This window comes from Pinus tabuliformis, chromosome 8, assembly GCF_031772625.1.
Source record: "Pinus tabuliformis cultivar Carrire ecotype Pingquan chromosome 8, CPIR1, whole genome shotgun sequence".
Classification (NCBI taxonomy): Eukaryota; Viridiplantae; Streptophyta; class Pinopsida; order Pinales; family Pinaceae; genus Pinus; species Pinus tabuliformis.
The window spans coordinates 1,769,782,608-1,769,789,797 of NC_142294.1; positions in this window are offsets into that span (position 1 = coordinate 1,769,782,608).

Below are 7,190 nucleotides of genomic sequence, written 5' to 3' on the forward strand. Positions count from 1 at the left end.
ATTTTTTATATATTTAATATAACATTATAAGTTCTTTTCCATATTCATGTAGTTAATATTTTTTAATATAATATTTTTTTCTAATTATAATAAAAAAATATAAATTAAAATAATATTATTACTTTTTTCTTATATTTATTAGAGTGTTATATATATCTTATTTAAATTTCAAAACGATCATAGGTATAGACAAATTGTTAAATGATGTATCATTATAAGATGTCCACATCTTTATAGTAGAAAGTCATATTCGAGAATGTGTCTCTAATCCTAAGATGTCTGGATCTTTATAATGGAAAGTCATATTAGAGAATGTGTCTCTAACCATATTCTATAACCATGTTTTTTTATTATGTTTTCGCAAAACCAGAAATCACCTCCATATTATCTTAAAACTTTATTCAATCAAATTCCGAGTGGTTGGTATTATGATCATTTTGTAAGATGTCATCTTCTTCCCACCTTCCATTGACTAAATTGAGCAGTATGGTTATAGTATAGTATTGTGAGTTACATTTTTGTTTTTGTTACAATAAATCTAACGAGTTTGTACTTTGTAGTAGATTATTGTGTTTCAAAAGGGGAGGCCTTTTGTAAGGATATCCCAATGAAAAAACGGATGGATGATGATTTGGTGTTGTTTCAATTGAAAATTTTGAAAAAATATATCCCAGTGTAAAAAATGATGGAGGGTGATTTGGTGTTGCTTCAATTGAAAAAATATAGATATTTGAACCCAATAAATTCAAATCTTAAATTTCTAAGGGCCTTTGAAACTCCCACAAATGGTAACATGATAAATATTAAATCAGTAATGTCAAAATCTATGCTAATTAATAAGAGGCTTGATACTTAATAGGCATATGTAATGTGTTCATGCTCACCCTCCAGTAGAAGATGATAATTATCATCCGTGTCATGAAAAAATTGATTGACAACTGGAGATATGCTACAGGAAACCAGAGACTTGCAAGTAATTATTTAATTAGGCCCCCACTCCTCTGATTTCAGTCTTGTTTGGTTTAATTCAATATTTCAAAAGTTCAATTCAATATACTAGATCCCCAGTTCCTCTTAGTGTCGATCACATGTATTTTAATTCAATATTTCCATAATTCAATGTAACATACAACATTAGGCCATTCTTCTTATCTCAATCAAAACTTGTTTTAGCTAACAAAATAGGAGATTCATGGTTTCAATAGGTCTAACTGCATACTATATGCTAGACAAAAATGGCCAATAGTCGGACCTAATTAAGCATCCCTAACTTCAGGAGAAAGATCTAACGAATGAACCTGTTTTAATTTGATTGAAATACCTTGCTATGTTTGTGTTGAGGATGGACCTTGTTTGCAAGGTGACCTAGGATCAAATCTCTTAGAGGTTGTTGAGCCCGTGCTAGGAGGAGCAGACATGTTAAAAATCCAGTGATTTTTAGGGCTAGTGTGGCCGAGGTTGGGTACGATCCTTGGGTGACTTTGATGGATAAATAAAATACATAATGGCTTAAGAAAATAAAATTCCAAAATGTAAATTTTAAGTTAAATATAACATAGGCATAAATTACTAAATTTCTATAATATATTTATTAAAATCATTATATCAATTAACTCTTGTACAACCCTCATATAAATATTATTCATATAATAATAAATCACTAAATATATATAGCATATATTGCCCATAAAAATATTCTCAAAAATAATAATTATATAAATGTTTTATTATGTAATTTCAAATTGTATATTCCTTTCATTATATTGTGACAACCACGGTCATCCATGGTCAAACATAGTCCAATGTCCCAATGTGACAAAGATTGTTGCAATGTGACAAAGATTGTCTCAATATGAAAATCAACCATGGTCCAAGGTCGCATTGTGAAAAAGGCTATCTCACTATGAAAATCAATCATGGTCAACCATGGTCAACCTTGTCTATTTTAGGGTTTATAAAATCAATCATGGTCAACCATGGCCAACCTTGTCTATTTTAGGGTTTATAAAATCAATCATGGTCAACCATGGCCAACCATGGTTTATAAAATCAATCATGGTCAACAATGGTTAATCATGTTCCAACGTCACATTATGACAAAGATTGTCTCAATTTTAAAATCAACAATGGTCAATCATGGTCCAACATCGCATTATGACAAATATTATCTCAATATGAAAATCAATCATGGTCAACCGTAGTCCAACATCACGTTGTGACAAGGATTTTCTCAATATTAAAATAAACCAAGGTCAACCATGTTTGTTTTCGGGTTTATAATATTTATCTTACGGTGTATATAGATTGGCTTTAATATTAATCCCTTGGCTTTAATATTATTCCCTTGGCTTTATAATTCCTTGGTATTTTAGTATTAATCCCTTGGATTTATAATATCATTCCCTTGGGTTTATTAATTGAAGGGTTCATATTCCTAGGGTATAATATTATTCATAGGGCTTATAATATTAATGCTAGGGTTCAATATAAATCCCTTTGGTTTATAATCATGGTCAATCATGATCAACATTGGTCAACCATGGTCAATCATTGTCAACCATGATTCAACGCCACATTGTGACAAAGATTGTCTCAATACGAAAATCAACTATGGTTAACCATGGTCCAATTTTGCATTGTGATAAATATTGTCTCAATATGAAAATTAATCATGGTCAACCATGGTCCAACGTCACATTGTGACAATCATGGTTAACCATGGTCCAACCTCGCATCATGACAAAGATTGTCTCAATGTGAAAATCAATAATGGTCCAATGTCTAATTATGACAACGATTGTCTTGATATGAAAATCAATCATAGTCAACCATGGTAAAGCATGGTCCAACGTCACATTCTGACAAAGATTGTCTCAATATGAAAACCCATAATGGTCAACCATTTTTATTTTAGGGTTTATAATATTTGTTGTAGGGTTTATATTATTCCCCTCGGTTTAATATTATTCTCTTGTGTTTATAATATCTTAGGTTTTTAGTATTAATCCCTTCGGTTTATTATTCTCTTGGGTTTATAATATTGATCATGGTCAACCATGGTTAATCATGGTCAACCATGGTCAATCATGATCAATCATTCTCCAACATTGCATTGTGGCAAAGATTGTCTCATTATGAAAATCAACCATGATCAACCATGGTTCAACATCACATTATGAGAAAGATTGTCTCAATATGAAAATTAACCATGGTCAACCGTGGTCAGCCATGGTCCAACATCACATTGTGACAACCATGGTCAACCATGATCCAACGTCACATTGCAACAAAGATTGTCTCAATATGGAAATCAACCATGGTTAACTATGGTCCAACGTCTAATTATGACAACGATTGTATTGATATGAAAATCAATCATGGTCAAGCATGGTCCAACGTCGCATTCCGACAAATATTGTCTCAATTTGAAAATCAAACATGGTCAACCATGTTTATTTTAAGGCTTATACTATTTATCTTAGGGCTTATATACTTTGGGTTTATATTGTTCCCTTGTGTTTAATATTATTCCCATGCATTTATAATCCCTTGGGTTTTTAGTATTAATCCCTTGGGTTTATAATATCAATCATGGTCAACCATGTTTTATAAAATAAATCACCGTCAATCATGGTCAATTATGCTCTAGCGCCGCATTGTGACAAATATTGTCTCAATATGAAGTCAACCATGGTCCAACACCACATTATGACAAAGATTGTATCGATATAAAAATCAATCATGGTCAAGCATGGTGTAATGTCGCATTATGATAAGGATAGTCTCAATATTAAAATCAACCATCATCAAACATGGTCAACCATGTTTATTTTAGAGTTTATAATATTTATCTTAGGGTTTATATACATTGGGTTTAAAATATTAATCCTTTGGGTTTAATATTTTTCCCTTGGGTTTATAATCCCTTGGCATTTTCGTATTAATCCCTTGGGTTTATTATTCCCTTGGGTTTATAATATCAATCCCTTGGGTTTATCAATATAAGGGTTCATAGTCCTAAGGTATAATATTATTCACAAGGTTTATAATATTAATCCTATGGTTTATTATAAATCCATTAGGTTTATAATCATGGTCAACCATGGCCCAACACCACATTGTGACAAAGATTGTGTCAATATGAAAATCAACCATACTCAACCATTGTCAACCATTGTCAATCATGGTCAATCATGGTCAACATTTGTCAAACATGGTTGACCATGACCAATTATGGCCAACCATATGCCAACGCCACATTGTGAGAAAGATTGTCTCAATATGAAAATCAACCATGGTCAACCATGGTCCAACGTCACACTGTAAGAAAGATTGTCTCAACATGAAAATCATTCATGGTCAACCATGGTAAACCATGGAAAAACATGGTCAATAACCATGGTCCAATGTCACATTGTGACAATCATAACCTACCATGGTCCAACATCGCATTTTTGACAAAGATTGTCCCAATATGAAAATCAACCATGATTAACCATTGTCCAATGTTTGATTGTGACAACGATTGTCTTTATATGAAAATCTATCATGGTCAACCATGGTCGAGCACGGTCCAACGTCGCATTGCCACAAAGATTGTCTCAATATGAAAATTTACCATGGTCAACCATGTTATTTTAGGGTTTATAATATTTATCTTAGGTTTTATATACCTTTGGGTTATATTATTCCCTTTGGTTTAATATTATTCCCTTGGGCTTATAATATCTTGTGATTATTATTCCCTTAGGTTTATGATATCAATCATGGTCAATCATGGTCTACCATGGTCAATCATGATTAACCATTGTCAACAATGGTCAACCATGTCTTATAAAACCGATCATCATCAACCATTGTCAACCATGGTCCTACATCGCATTGTGACAAAGATTGTTTCGATATGAAAATCAATCATGGTCAAGCATGGCTAATCATGGTTCAACGTTGCATTGTGACAATGATTGTCTCAATATGAAAATCAACCATGGTCAACCATGTTTATTTTAGGGTTTATAATATTTATCTTAGGGTTTATATATCTTTGGTTTATAATATTAATCCCTTGGGTTTCATATTATTCAATTGGGTTCATAATCCCTTGGGGTTTTAGTATTAATTCCTTGGGTTTATAATATCAATCCCTTAGGCTTATTAATCTAAAGGTTCATATTCCTAGGGTATAATATAATTGTTCGAGTCTATAATATTAATCCTAGGGTTTAATATAAATTCCTTCGGTTTATAATCATGGTTAACCATGGTCAACCATGGTCCAACGTCACATTGTGATAAAGATTGTCTCAATATGTAAATCAACCATTCTCAGTCATTGTCAATTATGCTCAATCATGGTCAACTGTCATCCAATGTCGCATTCTGACAAAGATTATCTCAATATGAAAATCAACCATGGTCAGCCTTAGTGCAACGTCGCATTGTGACAAAGATTATCTCAATATGAAAAAGAAATCATGGTCAACCATGATCCAACGTTGCATTGTGACAAAGATTGTCTCAATATGAAAACCAGCATAGATCCATTTTAAATACAGATCTAACATGAGCTGAGAGGGGTCCAATTTCTTCACGTGCAAATTTTTTTATGAGCCGACATTATTTACATGTTTTGTATAGTTATTTTTTTATTTTTATTTTTAGATTATTTTTATTTTTTTTTTTTTATTTTTTTTATGATGGAAGGGCAGGATTACACATCATATTGGGTAGTAGAATGAGCCTCTCGATTCAATCAACCATGGTCAACCATGTTTATTTTACCATTTATAATATTTATCATAGGGTTTATATATCTTGGTTTATAATATTTTTCTTAGGGTTTATCATAGGATTTTCTCAATATGAAAATCAACCTTGGTCAACCATTGTCCAACGTCACATTGTGACAAATACTGTCTCAAATGAAAACCAATCATGGTCAACCATGTTCCAATGTTTCATTGTGACAAAGATTGTGTCAATATGAAAATCAATCAAGGCCAACCTTGTTTATTTTAGGGTTGATAATATTTATCTCTGGGTTTATATACCTTGGATTTATAATATTAATCCCTTGGGTTTATTAGCGCCTTGGGTTTGTAATATCAATCCTTGGGTTTATTAATATAAGGGTTCATATTCCTACGGTATAATAATATTGATAGGGTTTATGATATTAATCCCAGGGTTTAATATAAATCCTTTGGGTTTATAGTTCATTGGGTTTATAATATAAATTCCTTGAGTTTATTATTCCCTTGGATTTATAATATTAATAATCGCTTACATTTATAATATTAATCCAAAGGGTTTATAATATTAATCTCTTAGGTTCTCAATATTAATATTTTGGGTTTTTAATATTAATCCCTTGGGTATATTAATCCTTTGTGTCTATTAATACCTCGTCTCACTTTGAAAATCAATCATGGTCAACCATGGTCAATCATGGACAACCATGGTCCAACATCACATTGTGACAATCATGGTCAACCATGCTCCAACGTTGTATTGTGATAAAGATTATCTCAATATGAAAATCAACCATGGTCAACCATGGTCCACCATGGACCAACATCTAATTGTGACAAGGATTATCTTGATATGAAAATCAATCATGGTCAACCATGGTTGAGCATGGTCAAACATTGCATTGTGACAAAGATTGTCTCAAAATGAAAATAAATCAAGGTCAACCATGTTTATTTTAGGGTTTATATACCTTGGGTTTATATTATTCCCTTGGGTTTATAACCCCTTGGGTTTTTAGTATCAATCCCTTGGGTTTATAATATCAATCATGGTCAATCATGGTCAATCATGGTTAACCATAGTCAACAATGGTCAACCATGGTCCAACGCTACATTGTGACAAAGATTGTCTCATTATGAAAATCAAACATGGTCAACCATGGTCCAACATCGCATTGTGCCTAAGATTGTCTCGATATGAAAATCAATTGTGGTCAAGCATGGTTAATCATGGTCCAACGTCACATTGTGGCAAGGATTGTGTCAATATGAAAATCAACCATGGCCAACCATGTTTATTTTAGGGTTCATAATATTTATCTTAGGTTTTAAATACCTTGGGTTGATAATATTAATCCCTTGGATTTAATATTTTTCCCTTGGGTTCATAATCCCTTGGGGTCTTAGTATTAATCCCTTGGGTTTATTAATCCAAGATT